The sequence below is a fragment of the Eucyclogobius newberryi genome, unplaced genomic scaffold, assembly GCF_026437365.1.
Source record: "Eucyclogobius newberryi isolate DKJ021-1_F unplaced genomic scaffold, fEucNew1.0.hap1 SCAF_32, whole genome shotgun sequence".
In the NCBI taxonomy this organism is placed as follows: domain Eukaryota; kingdom Metazoa; phylum Chordata; class Actinopteri; order Gobiiformes; family Gobiidae; genus Eucyclogobius; species Eucyclogobius newberryi.
The window spans coordinates 703,884-730,244 of NW_027315968.1; positions in this window are offsets into that span (position 1 = coordinate 703,884).

A 26,361-nucleotide genomic window follows, 5' to 3' on the forward strand; every position below is an offset into this window, starting at 1 on the left:
TAACTGGTGTGTATCTGGTGTGTATCTGGTGTGTAACTGGTGTGTTACTGTGTGTAACTGTGTGTAACAGTGTGTAACTGTGTAACTGGTGTGTAACTGTGTGTAACTGATGTGTATCTGGTGTGTAACTGTGTGTAACTGGTGTGTAACTGTGTGTATCTGGTGTGTAACTGGTGTGTATCTGGTGTGTTACTAGTGTGTAACTGTGTGTAACTGGTGAGCATCTGGTGTGTATCTGGTGTGTAACAGTGTGTATCTGGTGTATAACTGGTGTGTATCTGGTGTGTATCTGGTGTGTAACTAGTGTGTATCTGGTGTGTAAGTATGTGTAACTGGTGTGTAACTGGTGTGTAACTGATGTGTATCTGGTGTGTAACTGGTGGGTATCTGGTGTGTATCTGGTGTGTAACTGGTGTGTATCTGTTGGGTAACTGGTGTGTATCTGGTGTGTATCTGGTGTGTAACTGGTGTGTATCTGGTGTGTAACTGGTGAGTAACTGGTGTGTATATGGTGTGTAACATGTGTGTAAGTGGTGTGTAACTGGTGTGCATTTGGTGTGTAACTGGTGTGTAACTGTGTGTTACTGTGTGTAATTGTGTGTAACAGTGTGTAACAGTGTGTAACTGTGTGTAATTGTGTGTAACTGGTGTGTATCTGGTGTGTAACAGTGTGTAACTGTGTGTAACTGGTGTGTAACTGGTGTGTAACTGGTGTGTATCTGGTGTGTAACTGATATGTATCTGGTGTGTATCTGGTGTGTAACTGGTGTGTTACTGGTGTGTAAGTGTGTGTAACTGGTGTTTAACTGGTGTGTAACTGGTGTGTATCTGGTGTGTAACTGGTGTGTAACTGGTGTGTATCTGGTGTGTAACTTGTGTGTATCTGGTGTGTAACTGGTGAGTAACTGGTGTGTATCTGGTGTGTAACTGGTGTGTAACTGGTGTCTATCTGGTGTGTAACTGGTGTGTAACTGATGTGTATCTGGTGTGTAACTGGTGTGTAACTGTGTGTATCTGGTTTGTAACTGGTGTGTAACTGTGTGTAACTGTGTGTAACAGTGTGTAACTGTGTGTAACTGGTGTGTAACTGGTGTGTTACTAGTGTGTAACTGTGTGTAACTGGTGTGTATCTGGTGTGTAACTGGTGTGTAACTGGTGTGTTACTGGTATTTAAGTGTGTGTAACTAGTGTGTAACTGGTGTGTAACTGGTGTGTAACTGTGTGTAACACTGTGTAACTGTGTAACTGGTGTGTTACTAGTGTGTAACCGTGTGCAACTGTGTGTAACAGTGTGTAATTGTGTGTAACTGGTGTGTAACTGGTGTGTATCTGGTGTGTAACTGGTGTGTAACTGGTTTGTATCTGGTGTGTAACTGGTGTGTAACTGGTGTGTATCTGATGTGCATCTGGTGTGTAACTGGTGTGTATCTGGTGTGTACCTGGTGTGTATCTGGTGGGTAACTGGTGTGTATCTGGTGTTTAACTGGTGTGTAACTGGTGTCTATCTGGTGTGTAACTGGTGTGTAACTGGTGTGCAACTGGTGTGTATCTGGTGTGTAACTGGTGTGTTACTAGTGTGTAACTGTGTGTAACAGTGTGTAACTGTGTGTAACTGGTGTGTAACTGGTGTGTATCTGGTGTGTAACTGGTGTCTAACTGGTGTGTATCTGGTGTGTTACTAGTGTGTAACTGTGTGTAACAGTGTGTAACTGTGTGTAACTGGTGTGTAACAGTGTGTATCTGGTGTGTAACTGGTGTGTATCTGGTGTGTATCTGGTGTGTAACTGGTGTGTATCTGGTGTGTAAGTATGTGTAATTGGTGTGTATCTGGTGTGTAACTGGTGTGTAACTGGTGTGTAACTGGTGTGTAACTGGTGTGTATCTGGTGTGTAAGTATGTGTAACTGGTGTGTATCAGGTGTGTAACTGGTGTGTAACTGGTGTGTAACTGGTGTGTAACAGTGTGTATCTGGTGTGTAACTGGTGTGTATCTGGTGTGTAACTGTTGGTATCTGGTGTGTATCTGGTGTGTATCTGGTTTGTATCTGGTGTGTAACTAGTGTGTATCTGGTGTGTAACTGGTGTGTTACTGGTGTGTAAGTGTGTTAAACTGGTGTGTAACTGGTGTGTAACTGGTGTGTATCTGGTATGTAACTGGTGTGTATCTGGTGTGTAACTGGTGAGTAACTGGTGTGTATCTGGTGTGTAACTGGTGTGTAACTGGTGTGTATCTGGTGTGTAACTGGTGTGTAACTGATGTGTAACTGATGTGTATCTGGTGTGTAACTGGTGTGTAACTCTGTGTAACTGGTGTGTAACTGTGTGTAACTGGTGTTTAACTCTGTGTAACTGGTGTGTAACTGGTGTGTATCTGGTGTGTAACTGGTGTGTAACTGGTGTGTTACTGTGTGTAACTGTGTGTAACAGTTTGTAACTCAGTGTAACTGGTGTGTAACTGTGTGTAACTGCTGTGTAACTGTTTGTAACTGGTGTGTATCTGGTGTGTAACTGTGTGTAACTGTGTGTACCTGGTGTGTTACTAGTGTGTAACAGTGTGTAACTGGTTTGTAACAGTGTGTAACTGTGTGTATCTGGTTTGTAACTGGTATGTATCTGGTGTGTAACTGGTGTGTATCTGGTGTGTAAGTATGTGTAACTGGTGTGTAACTGGTGTGTATCTGGTGTGTAACTGGTATGTAACTGGTGGGTATCTGGTGTGTATCTGGTGTGTAACTGGTGAGTAACTGGTGTGTATCTGGTGTGTAACTGGTGTGTAACTGGTGTGTATCTGGTGTGTAACTGGTGTGTAACTGGTGTGTAACTGATGTGTATCTGGTGTGTAACTGGTGTGTAACTCTGTGTAACTGGTGTGTAACTGTGTGTAACTGGTGTTTAACTCTGTGTAACTGGTGTGTAACTGGTGTGTATCTGGTGTGTAACTGGTGTGTAACTGGTGTGTTACTGTGTGTAACTGTGTGTAACAGTTTGTAACTCAGTGTAACTGGTGTGTAACTGTGTGTAACTGGTGTGTAACTGTGTGTAACTGGTGTGTACCTGGTGTGTAACTGGTTTGTAACAGTGTGTAACTGTGTGTATCTGGTGTGTAACTGGTATGTATCTGGTGTGTAACTGGTGTGTATCTGGTGTGTAAGTATGTGTAACTGGTGTGTAACTGGTGTGTATCTGGTGTGTAACTGGTGTGTAACTGGTGTGTATCTGGTGTGTAACTGGTGTGTATCTGGTGTGTAACTGGTGTGTAACTGTTGTGTAATTGTGTGTAACTGGTGTGTAAATGTGTGTAACAGTGTGTAACAGTGTGTAACTGGTGTGTAACTGGTGTGTATCTGGTGTGTAACTGGTGTGTAACTGGTGTGCATTTGGTGTGTAACTGGTGTGTAACTGTGTGTAATTGTGTGTAACAGTGTGTAACTGTGTGTAATTGTGTGTAACTGGTGTGTAACTGGTGTTTATCTGGTGTGTAACTGTGTGTAACTGGTGTGTAACTGGTGTGTATCTGGTGTGTAACTGGTGTGTATCTGGTGTGTAACTGGTGTGTTACTGGTGTGTAAGTGTGTTAAACTGGTGTGTAACTGGTGTGTAACTGTTGTGTATCTGGTGTGTAACTGGTGTGTAACTGGTGTGTATCTGGTGTGTAACTGTTGTGTATCTGGTGTGTAACTGGTGTGTAACTGGTGTGTAACTGGTGTGTAACTCTGTGTAACTGGTGTGTAACTGGTGTGTAACTGGTGTGTATCTGGTGTGTAACTGTGCGTAACTGGTGTGTATCTGGTGTGTAACTGGTGTGTAACTGGTGTGTATCTGGTGTGTAACTGGTGTGTATCTGGTGTGTATCTGGTGTGTTACTGTTGTGTATCTTGTGTGTAACTGGTGTGCAACTGGTGTGTATCTGGTGTGTAACTGGTGTGTAACTGGTGTGTATCTGGTGTGTAACTGGTGTGTATCTTGTGTGTAACTGGTGTGCAACTGGTGTGTATCTGGTGTGTAACTGGTGTGTAACTGTGTGTAACTGGTGTGTAAATATGTGTATCTGGTGTGTAAGTATGTGTAACTGGTGTGTAACTGGTGTGTAACTGGTGGGTATCTGGTGTGTATCTGGTGTGTAACTGGTGTGTAACTGTATGTAACTGGTGTGTTACTAGTGTGTAACTGTGTGTAACTGTGTATAACAATGTGTAACTGTGTGTAACTGTGTGTAACTGGTGTGTATCTGGTGTGTAACTGGTGTGTATCTGGTGTGTTACTAGTGTGTAATTGTGTGTAACTGGTGTGCATCTGGTGTGTAACTGGTGTGTAACTGTGTGTTACTGTGTGTAATTGTGTGTAACTGGTGTGTAACTGTATGTAACTGGTGTGTTACTAGTGTGTAACTGTGTATAACAGTGTGTAACTGTGTGTAACTGGTGAGCATCTGGTGTGTAACTGGTGGGTTACTGTGTGTAACTGTGTGTTACTGTGAGTAACAGTGTGTAACGTGTGTAACTGTGTGTAACTGGTGTGTAACTGGTGTGTAACAGTGTGTAACTGTGTGTAACTGGTGTGTAACTGGTGTGTAACTGGTGTGTATCTGGTGTGTATCTGGTGTGTAAGTGTGTGTAACTGGTGTGTAACTGGTGTGTAACTGGTGTGTAACTGGTGTGTATCTGTGAGTAACTGGTGTGTAACTGGTGTGTAACTGGTGTGTATCTGGTGTGTAACTGGTGTGTAACTGGTGTGTATCTGGTGTGTAACTGGTGTGTAACTGGTGTGTAACTGGTTGTAACTGGTGTGTAACTGGTGTGTAAATGTGTGTAACAGTGTGTAACTGGTGTGTAACTGGTGTGTTACTAGTGTGTAACTGTGTGTAACAGTGTGTAACTGTGTGTAACTGGTGTGTATCTGGTGTGTAACTGGTGTGTAACTGGTGTGAATCTGGTGTGTTACTAGTGTGTAATTGTGTGTAACTGGTGTGCATCTGGTGTGTAACTGGTGTGTAACTGTGTGTTACTGTGTGTAATTGTGTGTAACTGGTGTGTATCTGGTGTGTAACTGGTGTGTAACTGGTGTGTAACTGATGTGTATCTGATGTGAAACTGGTGTGTCTGGTGTGTATCTGGTGTGTAACTGGTGTGTATCTGGTGTGTAAGTGTGTGTAACTGGTGTGTAACTGGTGTGTATCTGGTGTGTAACTGGTGTGTAACTGGTGTGTTACTGTGTGTAACTGTGTGTAACTATGTGTAACAGTGTGTAACTGTGTAACTGGTGTGTAACTGTGTGTAACTGATGTGTATCTGGTGTGTAACTGTGTGTAACTGGTGTGTAACTGTATGTAACTGGTGTGTTAATAGTGTGTAACTGTGTGTAACTGTGTATAACAGTGTGTAACTGTGTGTAACTGGTGAGCATCTGGTGTGTAACTGGTGTGTTACTGTGTGTAACTGTGTGTTACTGTGAGTAACAGTGTGTAACGTGTGTAACTGTGTGTAACTGGTGTGTATCTGGTGTGTAACAGTGTGTAACTGTGTGTAACTGGTGTGTAACTGGTGTGTATCTGTTGTGTATCTGGTGTGTAAGTGTGTGTAACTGGTGTGTAACTGGTGTGTATCTGTGAGTAACTGGTGTGTAACTGGTGTGTAACTGGTGTGTAACTGGTGTGTATCTGGTGTGTAACTGGTGTGTAACTGGTGTGTAACTGTTTGTTACTGTGTGCAATAGTGTGTAACTGGTGTGTAACTGTGTGTAACTGGTGTGTATCTGGTGTGTAACTGGTGTGTAACTGTTGTGTAACTGGTGTGTAACTGGTGTGTATCTGGTGTGTCTCTGGTGTGTATCTGGTGTGTATCTGGTGTGTAAGTGTGTGTAACTGGTGTGTAACTGGTGTGTAACTGGTGTGTATCTGGTGTGTAACTGGTGTGTAACTGGTGTGTTACTGTGTGTAACTGTGTGTAACAGTGTGTAACTGTGTAACTGGTGTGTAACTGTGTGTAACTGATGTGTATCTGGTGTGTAACTGTGTGTAACTGGTGTGTAACTGTATGTAACTGGTGTGTTACTAGTGTGTAACTGTGTGTAACTGTGTATAACAGTGTGTAACTGTGTGTAACTGGTGAGCATCTGGTGTGTAACTGGTGGGTTACTGTGTGTAACTGTGTGTTACTGTGAGTAACAGTGTGTAACGTGTGTAACTGTGTGTAACTGGTGTGTAACTGGTGTGTATCTGGTGTGTAACAGTGTGTAACTGTGTGTAACTGGTGTGTAACTGGTGTGTTACTGTGTGTAACTGTGTGTTACTGTGAGTAACAGTGTGTAACGTGTGTAACAGTGTGTAACTGTGTGTAACTGGTGTGTAACTGGTGTGTATCTGGTGTGTAACTGGTGTGTAACTGGTGTGTATCTGGTGTGTAACTGGTGTGTAACTGGTGTGTAACTGTTTGTAACTGGTGTGTAACTGGTGTGTAACTGTTTGTAACTGGTGTGTAACTGGTGTGTATCTGGTGCGTAACTGGTGTGTATATGGTGTGTAACTGGTGTGTATCTGGTGTGTAACTGGTGTGTAACTGGTGTGTAACTGTTTGTAACTGGTGTGTAACTGGTCTGTAACTGTGTGTAAATGTGTGTAACAGTGTGTAACTGGTGTGTAACTGGTGTGTTACTAGTGTGTAACTGTGTGTAACAGTGTGTAACAGTGTGTAACAGTGTGTAACTGTGTGTAACTGGTGTGTATCTGGTGTGTAACTGGTGTGTAACTGGTGTGTATCTGGTGTGTTACTAGTGTGTAATTGTATGTAACTGGTGTGCATCTGGTGTGTAACTGGTGTGTAACTGTGTGTTACTGTGTGTAATTGTGTGTAACTGGTGTGTAACTGTGTGTAACTGGTGTGTATCTGGTGTGTATCTGGTGTGTAACTGGTGTGTTACTGTGTGTAACTGTGTGTAACAGTGTGTAACTGTGTAACTGGTGTGTAACTGTGTGTAACTGATGTGTAACTGTGTGTATCTGGTGTGTAACTGGTGTGTATCTGGTGTGTTACTAGTGTGTAACTGTGTGTAACTGGTGAGCATCTGGTGTGTATCTGGTGTGTAACAGTGTGTATCTGGTGTATAACTGGTGTGTATCTGGTGTGTATCTGGTGTGTAACTAGTGTGTATCTGGTGTGTAAGTATGTGTAACTGGTGTGTAACTGGTGTGTAACTGGTGTGTATCTGGTGTGTAACTGGTGGGTATCTGGTGTGTATCTGGTGTGTAACTGGTGTGTATCTGTTGGGTAACTGGTGTGTATCTGGTGTGTATCTGGTGTGTAACTGGTGTGTATCTGGTGTGTAACTGGTGAGTAACTGGTGTGTATATGGTGTGTAACTGGTGTGTAAGTGGTGTGTAACTGGTGTGCATTTGGTGTGTAACTGGTGTGTAACTGTGTGTTACTGTGTGTAATTGTGTGTAACAGTGTGTAACAGTGTGTAACTGTGTGTAATTGTGTGTAACTGGTGTGTATCTGGTGTGTAACAGTGTGTAACTGTGTGTAACTGGTGTGTAACTGGTGTGTATCTGGTGTGTAACTGATATGTATCTGGTGTGTATCTGGTGTGTAACTGGTGTGTTACTGGTGTGTAAGTGTGTGTAACTGGTGTTTAACTGGTGTGTAACTGGTGTGTATCTGGTGTGTAACTGGTGTGTAACTGGTGTGTATCTGGTGTGTAACTTGTGTGTATCTGGTGTGTAACTGGTGAGTAACTGGTGTGTATCTGGTGTGTAACTGGTGTGTAACTGGTGTCTATCTGGTGTGTAACTGGTGTGTAACTGATGTGTATATGGTGTGTAACTGGTGTGTAACTGTGTGTATCTGGTGTGTAACTGGTGTGTAACTGTGTGTAACTGTGTGTAACAGTGTGTAACTGTGTGTAACTGGTGTGTAACTGGTGTGTTACTAGTGTGTAACTGTGTGTAACTGGTGTGTATCTGGTGTGTAACTGGTGTGTAACTGGTGTGTTACTGGTGTGTAAGTGTGTGTAACTGGTGTGTAACTGGTGTGTAACTGGTGTGTAACTGTGTGTAACACTGTGTAACTGTGTAACTGGTGTGTTACTAGTGTGTAACCGTGTGCAACTGTGTGTAACAGTGTGTAATTGTGTGTAACTGGTGTGTAACTGGTGTGTATCTGGTGTGTAACAGTGTGTAACTGTGTGTAACTGGTGTGTAACTGGTGTGTAACTGGTGTGTATCTGGTGTGTAACTGATATGTATCTGGTGTGTATCTGGTGTGTAACTGGTGTGTTACTGGTGTGTAAGTGTGTGTAACTGGTGTTTAACTGGTGTGTAACTGGTGTGTATCTGGTGTGTAACTGGTGTGTAACTGGTGTGTATCTGGTGTGTAACTTGTGTGTATCTGGTGTGTAACTGGTGAGTAACTGGTGTGTATCTGGTGTGTAACTGGTGTGTAACTGGTGTCTATCTGGTGTGTAACTGGTGTGTAACTGATGTGTATCTGGTGTGTAACTGGTGTGTAACTGTGTGTATCTGGTGTGTAACTGGTGTGTAACTGTGTGTAACTGTGTGTAACAGTGTGTAACTGTGTGTAACTGGTGTGTAACTGGTGTGTTACTAGTGTGTAACTGTGTGTAACTGGTGTGTATCTGGTGTGTAACTGGTGTGTAACTGGTGTGTTACTGGTGTGTAAGTGTGTGTAACTGGTGTGTAACTGGTGTGTAACTGGTGTGTAACTGTGTGTAACACTGTGTAACTGGTGTGTTACTAGTGTGTAACCGTGTGCAACTGTGTGTAACAGTGTGTAATTGTGTGTAACTGGTGTGTAACTGGTGTGTATCTGGTGTGTAACTGGTGTGTAACTGGTTTGTATCTGGTGTGTAACTGGTGTGTAACTGGTGTGTATCTGATGTGCATCTGGTGTGTAACTGGTGTGTATCTGGTGTGTACCTGGTGTGTATCTGGTGGGTAACTGGTGTGTAACTGGTGTCTATCTGGTGTGTAACTGGTGTGTAACTGGTGTGCAACTGGTGTGTATCTGGTGTGTAACTGGTGTGTTACTAGTGTGTAACTGTGTGTAACAGTGTGTAACTGTGTGTAACTGGTGTGTAACTGGTGTGTATCTGGTGTGTAACTGGTGTCTAACTGGTGTGTATCTGGTGTGTTACTAGTGTGTAACTGTGTGTAACAGTGTGTAACTGTGTGTAACTGGTGTGTAACAGTGTGTATCTGGTGTGTAACTGGTGTGTATCTGGTGTGTATCTGGTGTGTAACTGGTGTGTATCTGGTGTGTAAGTATGTGTAATTGGTGTGTATCTGGTGTGTAACTGGTGTGTAACTGGTGTGTAACTGGTGTGTAACTGGTGTGTATCTGGTGTGTAAGTATGTGTAACTGGTGTGTATCTGGTGTGTAACTGGTGTGTAACTGGTGTGTAACAGTGTGTATCTGGTGTGTAACTGGTGTGTATCTGGTGTGTAACTGTTGGTATCTGGTGTGTATCTGGTGTGTATCTGGTTTGTATCTGGTGTGTAACTGGTGTGTATCTGGTGTGTAACTGGTGTGTTACTGGTGTGTAAGTGTGTTAAACTGGTGTGTAACTGGTGTGTAACTGGTGTGTATCTGGTATGTAACTGGTGTGTATCTGGTGTGTAACTGGTGTGTATCTGGCGTGTAACTGGTGTGTATCTGGTGTGTAACTGGTGTGTAACTGGTGTGTAATTGTGTGTAACTGGTGTGTAAATGTGTGTAACAGTGTGTAACAGTGTGTAACTGGTGTGTAACTGTGTGTTACTGGTGTGTAAGTGTGTTAAACTGGTGTGTAACTGGTGTGTATCTGGTGTGTAACTGGTGTGTAACTGGTGTGTATCTGGTGTGTAACTGGTGTGTATCTGGTATGTAACTGGTGTGTATCTGGTGTGTAACTGGTGAGTAACTGGTGTGTATCTGGTGTGTAACTGGTGTGTAACTGGTGTGTATCTGGTGTGTAACTGGTGTGTAACTGATGTGTATCTGGTGTGTAACTGGTGTGTAACTCTGTGTAACTGGTGTGTAACTGTGTGTAACTGGTGTTTAACTCTGTGTAACTGGTGTGTAACTGGTGTGTATCTGGTGTGTAACTGGTGTGTAACTGGTGTGTTACTGTGTGTAACTGTGTGTAACAGTTTGTAACTCAGTGTAACTGGTGTGTAACTGTGTGTAACTGGTGTGTAACTGTGTGTAACTGGTGTGTACCTGGTGTGTAACTGGTTTGTAACAGTGTGTAACTGTGTGTATCTGGTGTGTAACTGGTATGTATCTGGTGTGTAACTGGTATGTATCTGGTGTGTAAGTATGTGTAACTGGTGTGTAACTGGTGTGTAACTGGTGTGTATCTGGTGTGTAACTGGTGTGTATCTGGTGTGTAACTGGTGTGTAACTGTTGTGTAATTGTGTGTAACTGGTGTGTAAATGTGTGTAACAGTGTGTAACAGTGTGTAACTGGTGTGTAACTGTGTGTATCTGGTGTGTAACTGGTGTGTATCTGGTGTGTAACTGGTGTGTAACTGGTGTGCATTTGGTGTGTAACTGGTGTGTAACTGTGTGTAATTGTGTGTAACTGGTGTGTAACTGGTGTTTATCTGGTGTGTAACTGTGTGTAACTGGTGTGTAACTGGTGTGTATCTGGTGTGTAACTGGTGTGTATCTGGTGTGTAACTGGTGTGTTACTGGTGTGTAAGTGTGTTAAACTGGTGTGTAACTGGTGTGTAACTGTTGTGTATCTGGTGTGTAACTGGTGTGTAACTGGTGTGTATCTGGTGTGTATCTGGTGTGTAACTGGTGTGTATCTGGTGTGTAACTGGTGTGTATCTGGTGTGTAACTGGTGAGTAACTGGTGTGTAACTGATGTGTATCTGGTGTGTAACTCTGTGTAACTGGTGTGTAACTGGTGTGTAACTGGTGTGTATCTGGTGTGTAACTGTGCGTAACTGGTGTGTATCTGGTGTGTAACTGGTGTGTAACTGGTGTGTATCTGGTGTGTAACTGGTGTGTATCTGGTGTGTATCTGGTGTGTTACTGTTGTGTATCTTGTGTGTAACTGGTGTGCAACTGGTGTGTATATGGTGTGTAACTGTGCGTAACTGGTGTGTATCTGGTGTGTAACTGGTGTGTAACTGGTGTGTATCTGGTGTGTAACTGTGCGTAACTGGTGTGTATCTGGTGTGTAACTGGTGTGTAACTGGTGTGTATCTGGTGTGTAACTGGTGTGTAACTGGTGTGTATCTGGTGTGTAACTGGTGTGTATCTTGTGTGTAACTGGTGTGCAACTGGTGTGTATATGGTGTGTAATTGTGTGTAACTGGTGTGCATCTGGTGTGTAACTGGTGTGTAACTGTGTGTTACTGTGTGTAATTGTGTGTAACTGGTGTGTAACTGTGTGTAACTGGTGTGTATCTGGTGTGTATCTGGTGTGTAACTGGTGTGTTACTGTGTGTAACTGTGTGTAACAGTGTGTAACTGTGTAACTGGTGTGTAACTGTGTGTAACTGATGTGTATCTGGTGTGTAACTGTGTGTAACTGGTGTGTAACTGTGTGTATCTGGTGTGTAACTGGTGTGTATCTGGTGTGTTACTAGTGTGTAACTGTGTGTAACTGGTGAGCATCTGGTGTGTATCTGGTGTGTAACAGTGTGTATCTGGTGTATAACTGGTGTGTATCTGGTGTGTATCTGGTGTGTAACTAGTGTGTATCTGGTGTGTAAGTATGTGTAACTGGTGTGTAACTGGTGTGTAACTGATGTGTATCTGGTGTGTAACTGGTGGGTATCTGGTGTGTATCTGGTGTGTAACTGGTGTGTATCTGTTGGGTAACTGGTGTGTATCTGGTGTGTATCTGGTGTGTAACTGGTGTGTATCTGGTGTGTAACTGGTGAGTAACTGGTGTGTATATGGTGTGTAACTGGTGTGTAAGTGGTGTGTAACTGGTGTGCATTTGGTGTGTAACTGGTGTGTAACTGTGTGTTACTGTGTGTAATTGTGTGTAACAGTGTGTAACAGTGTGTAACTGTGTGTAATTGTGTGTAACTGGTGTGTATCTGGTGTGTAACAGTGTGTAACTGTGTGTAACTGGTGTGTAACTGGTGTGTAACTGGTGTGTATCTGGTGTGTAACTGATATGTATCTGGTGTGTATCTGGTGTGTAACTGGTGTGTTACTGGTGTGTAAGTGTGTGTAACTGGTGTTTAACTGGTGTGTAACTGGTGTGTATCTGGTGTGTAACTGGTGTGTAACTGGTGTGTATCTGGTGTGTAACTTGTGTGTATCTGGTGTGTAACTGGTGAGTAACTGGTGTGTATCTGGTGTGTAACTGGTGTGTAACTGGTGTCTATCTGGTGTGTAACTGGTGTGTAACTGATGTGTATCTGGTGTGTAACTGGTGTGTAACTGTGTGTATCTGGTGTGTAACTGGTGTGTAACTGTGTGTAACTGTGTGTAACAGTGTGTAACTGTGTGTAACTGGTGTGTTACTAGTGTGTAACTGTGTGTAACTGGTGTGTATCTGGTGTGTAACTGGTGTGTAACTGGTGTGTTACTGGTATTTAAGTGTGTGTAACTAGTGTGTAACTGGTGTGTAACTGGTGTGTAACTGTGTGTAACACTGTGTAACTGTGTAACTGGTGTGTTACTAGTGTGTATCTGGTGTGTAACTGGTGTGTAACTGGTTTGTATCTGGTGTGTAACTGGTGTGTAACTGGTGTGTATCTGATGTGCATCTGGTGTGTAACTGGTGTGTATCTGGTGTGTACCTGGTGTGTATCTGGTGGGTAACTGGTGTGTATCTGGTGTTTAACTGGTGTGTAACTGGTGTCTATCTGGTGTGTAACTGGTGTGTAACTGGTGTGCAACTGGTGTGTATCTGGTTTGTAACTGGTGTGTTACTAGTGTGTAACTGTGTGTAACAGTGTGTAACTGTGTGTAACTGGTGTGTAACTGGTGTGTATCTGGTGTGTAACTGGTGTCTAACTGGTGTGTATCTGGTGTGTTACTAGTGTGTAACTGTGTGTAACAGTGTGTAACTGTGTGTAACTGGTGTGTAACAGTGTGTATCTGGTGTGTAACTGGTGTGTATCTGGTGTGTATCTGGTGTGTAACTGGTGTGTATCTGGTGTGTAAGTATGTGTAATTGGTGTGTATCTGGTGTGTAACTGGTGTGTAACTGGTGTGTAACTGGTGTGTAACTGGTGTGTATCTGGTGTGTAAGTATGTGTAACTGGTGTGTATCAGGTGTGTAACTGGTGTGTAACTGGTGTGTAACTGGTGTGTAACAGTGTGTATCTGGTGTGTAACTGGTGTGTATCTGGTGTGTAACTGTTGGTATCTGGTGTGTATCTGGTGTGTATCTGGTTTGTATCTGGTGTGTAACTAGTGTGTATCTGGTGTGTAACTGGTGTGTTACTGGTGTGTAAGTGTGTTAAACTGGTGTGTAACTGGTGTGTAACTGGTGTGTATCTGGTATGTAACTGGTGTGTATCTGGTGTGTAACTGGTGAGTAACTGGTGTGTATCTGGTGTGTAACTGGTGTGTAACTGGTGTGTATCTGGTGTGTAACTGGTGTGTAACTGATGTGTAACTGATGTGTATCTGGTGTGTAACTGGTGTGTAACTGTGTGTAACTGGTGTTTAACTCTGTGTAACTGGTGTGTAACTGGTGTGTATCTGGTGTGTAACTGGTGTGTAACTGGTGTGTTACTGTGTGTAACTGTGTGTAACAGTTTGTAACTCAGTGTAACTGGTGTGTAACTGTGTGTAACTGCTGTGTAACTGTTTGTAACTGGTGTGTATCTGGTGTGTAACTGTGTGTAACTGTGTGTACCTGGTGTGTTACTAGTGTGTAACAGTGTGTAACTGGTTTGTAACAGTGTGTAACTGTGTGTATCTGGTTTGTAACTGGTATGTATCTGGTGTGTAACTGGTGTGTATCTGGTGTGTAAGTATGTGTAACTGGTGTGTAACTGGTGTGTATCTGGTGTGTAACTGGTATGTAACTGGTGGGTATCTGGTGTGTATCTGGTGTGTAACTGGTGAGTAACTGGTGTGTATCTGGTGTGTAACTGGTGTGTAACTGGTGTGTATCTGGTGTGTAACTGGTGTGTAACTGGTGTGTAACTGATGTGTATCTGGTGTGTAACTGGTGTGTAACTCTGTGTAACTGGTGTGTAACTGTGTGTAACTGGTGTTTAACTCTGTGTAACTGGTGTGTAACTGGTGTGTATCTGGTGTGTAACTGGTGTGTAACTGGTGTGTTACTGTGTGTAACTGTGTGTAACAGTTTGTAACTCAGTGTAACTGGTGTGTAACTGTGTGTAACTGGTGTGTAACTGTGTGTAACTGGTGTGTACCTGGTGTGTAACTGGTTTGTAACAGTGTGTAACTGTGTGTATCTGGTGTGTAACTGGTATGTATCTGGTGTGTAACTGGTGTGTATCTGGTGTGTAAGTATGTGTAACTGGTGTGTAACTGGTGTGTATCTGGTGTGTAACTGGTGTGTAACTGGTGTGTATCTGGTGTGTAACTGGTGTGTATCTGGTGTGTAACTGGTGTGTAACTGTTGTGTAATTGTGTGTAACTGGTGTGTAAATGTGTGTAACAGTGTGTAACAGTGTGTAACTGGTGTGTAACTGGTGTGTATCTGGTGTGTAACTGGTGTGTAACTGGTGTGCATTTGGTGTGTAACTGGTGTGTAACTGTGTGTAATTGTGTGTAACAGTGTGTAACTGTGTGTAATTGTGTGTAACTGGTGTGTAACTGGTGTTTATCTGGTGTGTAACTGTGTGTAACTGGTGTGTAACTGGTGTGTATCTGGTGTGTAACTGGTGTGTATCTGGTGTGTAACTGGTGTGTTACTGGTGTGTAAGTGTGTTAAACTGGTGTGTAACTGGTGTGTAACTGTTGTGTATCTGGTGTGTAACTGGTGTGTAACTGGTGTGTATCTGGTGTGTATCTGGTGTGTAACTGGTGTGTATCTGGTGTGTAACTGGTGTGTATCTGGTGTGTAACTGGTGAGTAACTGGTGTGTAACTGATGTGTATGTGGTGTGTAACTGGTGTGTAACTCTGTGTAACTGGTGTGTAACTGGTGTGTAACTGGTGTGTATCTGGTGTGTAACTGTGCGTAAATGGTGTGTATCTGGTGTGTAACTGGTGTGTAACTGGTGTGTATCTGGTGTGTAACTGGTGTGTATCTGGTGTGTTACTGTTGTGTATCTTGTGTGTAACTGGTGTGCAACTGGTGTGTATCTGGTGTGTAACTGGTGTGTAACTGGTGTGTATCTGGTGTGTAACTGGTGTGTATCTTGTGTGTAACTGGTGTGCAACTGGTGTGTATCTGGTGTGTAACTGGTGTGTAACTGTGTGTAACTGGTGTGTAAATATGTGTATCTGGTGTGTAAGTATGTGTAACTGGTGTGTATCTGGTGTGTAACTGGTGTGTAACTGGTGGGTATCTGGTGTGTATCTGGTGTGTAACTGGTGTGTAACTGTATGTAACTGGTGTGTTACTAGTGTGTAACTGTGTGTAACTGTGTATAACAATGTGTAACTGTGTGTAACTGTGTGTAACTGGTGTGTATCTGGTGTGTAACTGGTGTGTAACTGGTGTGTATCTGGTGTGTTACTAGTGTGTAATTGTGTGTAACTGGTGTGCATCTGGTGTGTAACTGGTGTGTAACTGTGTGTTACTGTGTGTAATTGTGTGTAACTGGTGTGTAACTGTATGTAACTGGTGTGTTACTAGTGTGTAACTGTGTGTAACTGTGTATAACAGTGTGTAACTGTGTGTAACTGGTGAGCATCTGGTGTGTAACTGGTGGGTTACTGTGTGTAACTGTGTGTTACTGTGAGTAACAGTGTGTAACGTGTGTAACTGTGTGTAACTGGTGTGTAACTGGTGTGTAACAGTGTGTAACTGTGTGTAACTGGTGTGTAACTGGTGTGTAACTGGTGTGTATCTGGTGTGTATCTGGTGTGTAAGTGTGTGTAACTGGTGTGTAACTGGTGTGTAACTGGTGTGTAACTGGTGTGTATCTGTGAGTAACTGGTGTGTAACTGGTGTGTAACTGGTGTGTATCTGGTGTGTAACTGGTGTGTAACTGGTGTGTATCTGGTGTGTAACTGGTGTGTAACTGGTGTGTAACTGGTTGTAACTGGTGTGTAACTGGTGTGTAAATGTGTGTAACAGTGTGTAACTGGTGTGTAACTGGTGTGTTACTAGTGTGTAACTGTGTGTAACTGGTGTGTATCTGGTGTGTAACTGGTGTGTAACTGGTGTGTATCTGGTGTGTTACTAGTGTGTAATTGTGTGTAACTGGTGTGCATCTGGTGTGTAACTGGTGTGTAACTGTGTGTTACTGTGTGTAATTGTGTGTAACTGGTGTGTATCTGGTGTGTAACTGGTGTGTAACTGGTGTGTAACTGATGTGTATCTGATGTGAAACTGGTGTGTCTGGTGTGTATCTGGTGTGTAACTGGTGTGTATCTGGTGTGTAAGTGTGTGTAACTGGTGTGTAACTGGTGTGTATCTGGTGTGTAACTGGTGTGTTACTGTGTGTAACTGTGTGTAACTATGTGTAACAGTGTGTAACTGTGTAACTGGTGTGTAACTGTGTGTAACTGATGTGTATCTGGTGTGTAACTGTGTGTAACTGGTGTGTAACTGTATGTAACTGGTGTGTTAATAGTGTGTAACTGTGTGTAACTGTGTATAACAGTGTGTAACTGTGTGTAACTGGTGAGCATCTGGTGTGTAACTGGTGTGTTACTGTGTGTAACTGTGTGTTACTGTGAGTAACAGTGTGTAACGTGTGTAACTGTGTGTAACTGGTGTGTATCTGGTGTGTAACAGTGTGTAACTGTGTGTAACTGGTGTGTAACTGGTGTGTATCTGTTGTGTATCTGGTGTGTAAGTGTGTGTAACTGGTGTGTAACTGGTGTGTATCTGTGAGTAACTGGTGTGTAACTGGTGTGTAACTGGTGTGTAACTGGTGTGTATCTGGTGTGTAACTGGTGTGTAACTGGTGTGTAACTGTTTGTTACTGTGTGCAATAGTGTGTAACTGGTGTGTAACTGTGTGTAACTGGTGTGTATCTGGTGTGTAACTGGTGTGTAACTGTTGTGTAACTGGTGTGTAACTGGTGTGTATCTGGTGTGTCTCTGGTGTGTATCTGGTGTGTATCTGGTGTGTAAGTGTGTGTAACTGGTGTGTAACTGGTGTGTAACTGGTGTGTATCTGGTGTGTAACTGGTGTGTAACTGGTGTGTTACTGTGTGTAACTGTGTGTAACTGTGTGTAACAGTGTGTAACTGTGTAACTGGTGTGTAACTGTGTGTAACTGATGTGTATCTGGTGTGTAACTGTGTGTAACTGGTGTGTAACTGTATGTAACTGGTGTGTTACTAGTGTGTAACTGTGTGTAACTGTGTATAACAGTGTGTAACTGTGTGTAACTGGTGAGCATCTGGTGTGTAACTGGTGGGTTACTGTGTGTAACTGTGTGTTACTGTGAGTAACAGTGTGTAACGTGTGTAACTGTGTGTAACTGGTGTGTAACTGGTGTGTATCTGGTGTGTAACAGTGTGTAACTGTGTGTAACTGGTGTGTAACTGGTGTGTTACTGTGTGTAACTGTGTGTTACTGTGAGTAACAGTGTGTAACGTGTGTAACAGTGTGTAACTGTGTGTAACTGGTGTGTAACTGGTGTGTATCTGGTGTGTAACTGGTGTGTAACTGGTGTGTATCTGGTGTGTAACTGGTGTGTAACTGGTGTGTAACTGTTTGTAACTGGTGTGTAACTGGTGTGTAACTGTTTGTAACTGGTGTGTAACTGGTGTGTATCTGGTGCGTAACTGGTGTGTATATGGTGTGTAACTGGTGTGTAACTGGTGTGTATCTGGTGTGTAACTGGTGTGTAACTGGTGTGTAACTGTTTGTAACTGGTGTGTAACTGGTCTGTAACTGTGTGTAAATGTGTGTAACAGTGTGTAACTGGTGTGTAACTGGTGTGTTACTAGTGTGTAACTGTGTGTAACAGTGTGTAACAGTGTGTAACAGTGTGTAACTGTGTGTAACTGGTGTGTATCTGGTGTGTAACTGGTGTGTAACTGGTGTGTATCTGGTGTGTTACTAGTGTGTAATTGTATGTAACTGGTGTGCATCTGGTGTGTAACTGGTGTGTAACTGTGTGTTACTGTGTGTAATTGTGTGTAACTGGTGTGTAACTGTGTGTAACTGGTGTGTATCTGGTGTGTATCTGGTGTGTAACTGGTGTGTTACTGTGTGTAACTGTGTGTAACAGTGTGTAACTGTGTAACTGGTGTGTAACTGTGTGTAACTGATGTGTAACTGTGTGTATCTGGTGTGTAACTGGTGTGTATCTGGTGTGTTACTAGTGTGTAACTGTGTGTAACTGGTGAGCATCTGGTGTGTATCTGGTGTGTAACAGTGTGTATCTGGTGTATAACTGGTGTGTATCTGGTGTGTATCTGGTGTGTAACTAGTGTGTATCTGGTGTGTAAGTATGTGTAACTGGTGTGTAACTGGTGTGTAACTGGTGTGTATCTGGTGTGTAACTGGTGGGTATCTGGTGTGTATCTGGTGTGTAACTGGTGTGTATCTGTTGGGTAACTGGTGTGTATCTGGTGTGTATCTGGTGTGTAACTGGTGTGTATCTGGTGTGTAACTGGTGAGTAACTGGTGTGTATATGGTGTGTAACTGGTGTGTAAGTGGTGTGTAACTGGTGTGCATTTGGTGTGTAACTGGTGTGTAACTGTGTGTTACTGTGTGTAATTGTGTGTAACAGTGTGTAACAGTGTGTAACTGTGTGTAATTGTGTGTAACTGGTGTGTATCTGGTGTGTAACAGTGTGTAACTGTGTGTAACTGGTGTGTAACTGGTGTGTAACTGGTGTGTATCTGGTGTGTAACTGATATGTATCTGGTGTGTATCTGGTGTGTAACTGGTGTGTTACTGGTGTGTAAGTGTGTGTAACTGGTGTTTAACTTGTGTGTAACTGGTGTGTATCTGGTGTGTAACTGGTGTGTAACTGGTGTGTATCTGGTGTGTAACTTGTGTGTATCTGGTGTGTAACTGGTGAGTAACTGGTGTGTATCTGGTGTGTAACTGGTGTGTAACTGGTGTCTATCTGGTGTGTAACTGGTGTGTAACTGATGTGTATATGGTGTGTAACTGGTGTGTAACTGTGTGTATCTGGTGTGTAACTGGTGTGTAACTGTGTGTAACTGTGTGTAACAGTGTGTAACTGTGTGTAACTGGTGTGTTACTAGTGTGTAACTGTGTGTAACTGGTGTGTATCTGGTGTGTAACTGGTGTGTAACTGGTGTGTTACTGGTGTGTAAGTGTGTGTAACTGGTGTGTAACTGGTGTGTAACTGGTGTGTAACTGTGTGTAACACTGTGTAACTGTGTAACTGGTGTGTTACTAGTGTGTAACCGTGTGCAACTGTGTGTAACAGTGTGTAATTGTGTGTAACTGGTGTGTAACTGGTGTGTATCTGGTGTGTAACAGTGTGTAACTGTGTGTAACTGGTGTGTAACTGGTGTGTAACTGGTGTGTATCTGGTGTGTAACTGATATGTATCTGGTGTGTATCTGGTGTGTAACTGGTGTGTTACTGGTGTGTAAGTGTGTGTAACTGGTGTTTAACTGGTGTGTAACTGGTGTGTATCTGGTGTGTAACTGGTGTGTAACTGGTGTGTATCTGGTGTGTAACTTGTGTGTATCTGGTGTGTAACTGGTGAGTAACTGGTGTGTATCTGGTGTGTAACTGGTGTGTAACTGGTGTCTATCTGGTGTGTAACTGGTGTGTAACTGATGTGTATCTGGTGTGTAACTGGTGTGTAACTGTGTGTATCTGGTGTGTAACTGGTGTGTAACTGTGTGTAACTGTGTGTAACAGTGTGTAACTGTGTGTAACTGGTGTGTAACTGGTGTGTTACTAGTGTGTAACTGTGTGTAACTGGTGTGTATCTGGTGTGTAACTGGTGTGTAACTGGTGTGTTACTGGTGTGTAAGTGTGTGTAACTGGTGTGTAACTGGTGTGTAACTGTGTGTAACACTGTGTAACTGGTGTGTTACTAGTGTGTAACCGTGTGCAACTGTGTGTAACAGTGTGTAATTGTGTGTAACTGGTGTGTAACTGGTGTGTATCTGGTGTGTAACTGGTGTGTAACTGGTTTGTATCTGGTGTGTAACTGGTGTGTAACTGGTGTGTATCTGATGTGCATCTGGTGTGTAACTGGTGTGTATCTGGTGTGTACCTGGTGTGTATCTGGTGGGTAACTGGTGTGTATCTGGTGTTTAACTGGTGTGTAACTGGTGTCTATCTGGTGTGTAACTGGTGTGTAACTGGTGTGCAACTGGTGTGTATCTGGTGTGTAACTGGTGTGTTACTAGTGTGTAACTGTGTGTAACAGTGTGTAACTGTGTGTAACTGGTGTGTAACTGGTGTGTATCTGGTGTGTAACTGGTGTCTAACTGGTGTGTATCTGGTGTGTTACTAGTGTGTAACTGTGTGTAACAGTGTGTAACTGTGTGTAACTGGTGTGTAACAGTGTGTATCTGGTGTGTAACTGGTGTGTATCTGGTGTGTATCTGGTGTGTAACTGGTGTGTATCTGGTGTGTAAGTATGTGTAATTGGTGTGTATCTGGTGTGTAACTGGTGTGTAACTGGTGTGTAACTGGTGTGTAACTGGTGTGTATCTGGTGTGTAAGTATGTGTAACTGGTGTGTATCTGGTGTGTAACTGGTGTGTAACAGTGTGTATCTGGTGTGTAACTGGTGTGTATCTTGTGTGTAACTGTTGGTATCTGGTGTGTATCTGGTGTGTATCTGGTTTGTATCTGGTGTGTAACTGGTGTGTATCTGGTGTGTAACTGGTGTGTTACTGGTGTGTAAGTGTGTTAAACTGGTGTGTAACTGGTGTGTAACTGGTGTGTATCTGGTATGTAACTGGTGTGTATCTGGTGTGTAACTGGTGTGTATCTGGCGTGTAACTGGTGTGTATCTGGTGTGTAACTGGTGTGTAACTGGTGTGTAATTGTGTGTAACTGGTGTGTAAATGTGTGTAACAGTGTGTAACAGTGTGTAACTGGTGTGTAACTGTGTGTTACTGGTGTGTAAGTGTGTTAAACTGGTGTGTAACTGGTGTGTATCTGGTGTGTAACTGGTGTGTAACTGGTGTGTATCTGGTGTGTAACTGGTGTGTATCTGGTATGTAACTGGTGTGTATCTGGTGTGTAACTGGTGAGTAACTGGTGTGTATCTGGTGTGTAACTGGTGTGTAACTGGTGTGTATCTGGTGTGTAACTGGTGTGTAACTGATGTGTATCTGGTGTGTAACTGGTGTGTAACTCTGTGTAACTGGTGTGTAACTGTGTGTAACTGGTGTTTAACTCTGTGTAACTGGTGTGTAACTGGTGTGTATCTGGTGTGTAACTGGTGTGTAACTGGTGTGTTACTGTGTGTAACTGTGTGTAACAGTTTGTAACTCAGTGTAACTGGTGTGTAACTGTGTGTAACTGGTGTGTAACTGTGTGTAACTGGTGTGTACCTGGTGTGTAACTGGTTTGTAACAGTGTGTAACTGTGTGTATCTGGTGTGTAACTGGTATGTATCTGGTGTGTAACTGGTATGTATCTGGTGTGTAAGTATGTGTAACTGGTGTGTAACTGGTGTGTATCTGGTGTGTAACTGGTGTGTATCTGGTGTGTAACTGGTGTGTAACTGTTGTGTAATTGTGTGTAACTGGTGTGTAAATGTGTGTAACAGTGTGTAACAGTGTGTAACTGGTGTGTAACTGTGTGTATCTGGTGTGTAACTGGTGTGTATCTGGTGTGTAACTGGTGTGTAACTGGTGTGCATTTGGTGTGTAACTGGTGTGTAACTGTGTGTAATTGTGTGTAACTGGTGTGTAACTGGTGTTTATCTGGTGTGTAACTGTGTGTAACTGGTGTGTAACTGGTGTGTATCTGGTGTGTAACTGGTGTGTATCTGGTGTGTAACTGGTGTGTTACTGGTGTGTAAGTGTGTTAAACTGGTGTGTAACTGGTGTGTAACTGTTGTGTATCTGGTGTGTAACTGGTGTGTAACTGGTGTGTATCTGGTGTGTATCTGGTGTGTAACTGGTGTGTATCTGGTGTGTAACTGGTGTGTATCTGGTGTGTAACTGGTGAGTAACTGGTGTGTAACTGGTGTGTAACTGATGTGTATCTGGTGTGTAACTCTGTGTAACTGGTGTGTAACTGGTGTGTAACTGGTGTGTATCTGGTGTGTAACTGTGCGTAACTGGTGTGTATCTGGTGTGTAACTGGTGTGTAACTGGTGTGTATCTGGTGTGTAACTGGTGTGTATCTGGTGTGTATCTGGTGTGTTACTGTTGTGTATCTTGTGTGTAACTGGTGTGCAACTGGTGTGTATCTGGTGTGTAACTGGTGTGTAACTGGTGTGTATCTGGTGTGTAACTGGTGTGTAACTGGTGTGTATCTTGTGTGTAACTGGTGTGCAACTGGTGTGTATATGGTGTGTAACTGGTGTGTAACTGGTGTGTAAATATGTGTATCTGGTGTGTAAGTATGTGTAACTGGTGTGTATCTGGTGTGTAACTGGTGTGTAACTGGTGGGTATCTGGTGTGTATCTGGTGTGTAACTGGTGTGTATCTGGTGTGTAACTGGTTTGTATCTGGTGTGTATCTGGTGTGTAACTGGTGTGTATCTGGTGTGTAACTGGTGTTTAACTGGTGTGTAACTGGTGTGTAACTGGTGTGTAACTGTGTGTAACTGGTATGTATCTGGTGTGTAACTGGTGTGTATCTGGTATGTAACTGGTGTGTAACTGGTGTGTATCTTGTGTGTATCTTGTGTGTAACTGGTGTGCAACTGGTGTGTATCTGGTGTGTAACTGGTGTGTAACTGTGTGTAACTGGTGTGTAAATATGTGTAACAGTGTGTAACAGTGTGTAACAGTGTGTAACTGTGTGTAACAGTGTGTAACTGTGTGTAACTGGTGTGTAACTGGTGTGTATCTGGTGTGTAACTGGTGTGTAACTGGTGTGTTACTAGTGTTTAACTGGTGTGCATCTGGTGTGTAACTGGTGTGTTACTGTGTGTAACAGTGTGTAACTCAGTGTAACTGTGTAACTGGTGTGTAACTGTGTGTAACTGGTGTGTATCTGGTGTGTAACTGTGTGTAACTGTGTGTAACTGGTGTGTTACTAGTGTGTAACAGTGTGTAACTGTGTGTAACTGGTTTGTAACAGTGTGTAACTGTGTGTATCTGGTGTGTAACTGGTGTGTATCTGTTGTGTAACTGGTGTGTATCTGGTGTGTAAGTATGTGTAACTGGTGTGTAACTGGTGTGTATCTGGTGTGTAACTGGTGTGTATCTGGTGTGTATCTGGTGTGTAACTGGTGTGTATCTGGAGTGTAACTGTTTGTAACTGGTGTGTAACTGGTGTGTAACTGGTGTGTAATTGTGTGTAACTGGTGTGTAAATGTGTCAGACAGCATTCTTGACAGTAGTATTTACATTAAATATACAGATATATAGAGTCCAGGGAAGTATGTGTGGATGTGAGGACTGTGAGGGCCTGCTTCAGCACCAGTTTGCAGAACCTGCACGTTCTCCCTGGGGCAGAACCTGCACGTTCTCCCTGGGGCAGAACCTGCACGTTCTCCCTGGGGCAGAACTGGGCAGAACCTGCACTTTCTCCCTGGGGCAGAACCTGCACGTTCTCCCTGGGGCAGAACTGGGCAGAACCTGCACGTTCTCCCTGGGGCAGGTGACTCCTCTCTCTTCCTCTTCTGTTGCTTCCTTTCCTCCTCTCTCTGTCTTGTGGCCTCCAGCTCCCTCTGGAAGAACTCTGTGTCCACAAAGTCCTTAAAGGGTTTCTTCTGGGCTGCTGCTGCTGCTGCTGCTCAGGGCGTCCTGAGTAAGAGACGGTGATGGTCGGAGCTGTAGGAGACGAGGTGATGGTCGGAGCTGTAGGAGACGAGGTGATGGTCGGAGCTGTAGGAGACGAGGTGATGGTCTGAGGAGGAGGCTTCACTGTGGCAGTTGTCGTGGTGACGACAGGTGTCGTGGTGACGGCAGGTGTCGTGGTGACGACAGGTGTCGTGGTGACGACAGTCGTCGTGGTGACGGCAGGTGTCGTGGTGAAGACAGTCGTCATGGTGACGACAGTTGTCGTGGTGACAACAGTGTCGTGGTCGTGGTGACGGCAGGTGTCGTGGTGACGGCAGGTGTCGTGGTGACAACAGGTGTCGTGGTCGTGGTGACGGCAGGTGTCGTGGTGACGGCAGTTGTCATGGTGACGGCAGGTGTCGTGGTGACGGCAGGTGTCGTGGTGACAACAGGTGTCGTGGTGACAACAGGTGTCGTGGTCGTGGTGACGGCAGGTGTCGTGGTGACGGCAGGTGTCGTGGTGACAACAGGTGTCGTGGTCGTGGTGACGGCAGGTGTCGTGGTGACGGCAGTTGTCATGGTGACGGCAGGTGTCGTGGTGACGGCAGGTGTCGTGGTGACAACAGGTGTCGTGGTGACAACAGGTGTCGTGGTCGTGGTGACGGCAGGTGTCGTGGTGACGGCAGGTGTCGTGGTGACAACAGGTGTCGTGGTCGTGGTGACGGCAGGTGTCGTGGTGACGGCAGGTGTCGTGGTGACGGCAGTTGTCGTGGTGACGACGGGTGTCGTGGTGACGACAGGCAGAGTTGTGGTGACGACAGTTGTCGTGGTGACGACAGGCAGAGTTGTGGTGACGACAGTTGTCGTGGTGACGGCGGGTGTCGTGGTGACGGCGGGTGTCGTGGTGACGACGGGTGTCGTGGTGACGACGGGTGTCGTGGTGACGGCAGTCGTCGTGGTGACGACAGGCAGAGTTGTGGTGACGACAGTCGTCGTGGTGACGGCAGGTGTCGTGGTGATGGCAGTTGTCGTGGTGACGGCAGGTGTCGTGGTGACGGCAGGTGTCGTGGTGATGGCAGTTGTCGTGGTGACGGCAGGTGTCGTGGTGACGGCAGGTGTCGTGGTGACGGCAGGTGTCATGGTGACGACAGTTGTCATGGTGACGACAGGCAGAGTTGTGGTGCTGCCAGAGTGTCTGTGTTTGCTCCAGCTTTTTCGGGCTGATGTTGAGTGAAGATGATGCATTTAATAATCTGATGTGATGATGATGTAATGATAAATATGTAGTTTTGTGGTCGGGTGTAGCGTGCTGTTGGCTGATTGGCTCAGGGGCAGTGGAGGGGGAGGCGGCCTGTTGTGACGACTGCGGCTGAAGCTTCACTGGAGGAGGAACTACAGAACAAAACAGATGAATGTTTTAGTGATAAGCAACACGTGAAATACAAGACATGACACACATTTAGAACCACTGCACTGGCTGTCAAACTACAGTCAGCATGAAGCATTCATCTGTTCACTCTGTGATGGTTTGACTGAGACAGACACACATGGAGCATGAAGCGTTCATCTGTTCACTCTGTGATGGTTTGACTGAGACAGACACACATGGAGCATGAAGCATTCATCTGTTCACTCTGTGATGGTTTGACTGAGACAGACACACATGGAGCATGAAGCATTCATCTGTTCACTCTGTGATGGTTTGACTGAGACAGACACACATGGAGCATGAAGCATTCATCTGTTCACTCTGTGATGGTTTGACTGAGACAGACACACATGGAGCATGAAGCATTCATCTGTTCACTCTGTGATGGTTTGACTGAGACAGACGGTGCACGGGCCGCGGTGCGGTGCGCGCACAGGCGGGCCGCGGTGCGCAGTGCTCCCCCGTACGCACTCCCCGTGCTCCGCGCCCGCCGCCTAATGTCGGCCTAATGCTCGTTGCTGAGAGTTTTTTAGCATTTCAAAACAATGACTGACACAACGATGTATTGAAGCTTCAAAGCAACAAAAAATAAATACATGTAAAAATGTTAAAGATGTTTTTAATAATAAAAGATAAAGAAAAAAAAAAAACACTCCCGATCTGGTCTGATTTCAGAAACTAAGCAGGGTTGGGCCTGGTTAGTACTTGGATGGGAGACCGCCTGGGAATACCAGGTGCTGTGAGCATTTTCACACTTTTTCACCTGTCAAAAAAAAAAAAAGAAGTTTTTTATTGAAATCCCAATTTTGACCGAGCAAGTGGCGTGAAGGTACTCTTCACGAAAAGACAGTGTTTGATGCAAAAAAAGCCATTTATACGAGTTTTGACCTGGAACATTTTGCTCACGTCATACCACCCTGGACACGCCCCTTTGCAATCAGTGCAGGTGCGTGAGATCAGTGGACAGCTGCATGGTCTGGAGCTGGAGCTCTGGTGGTTTTTGGC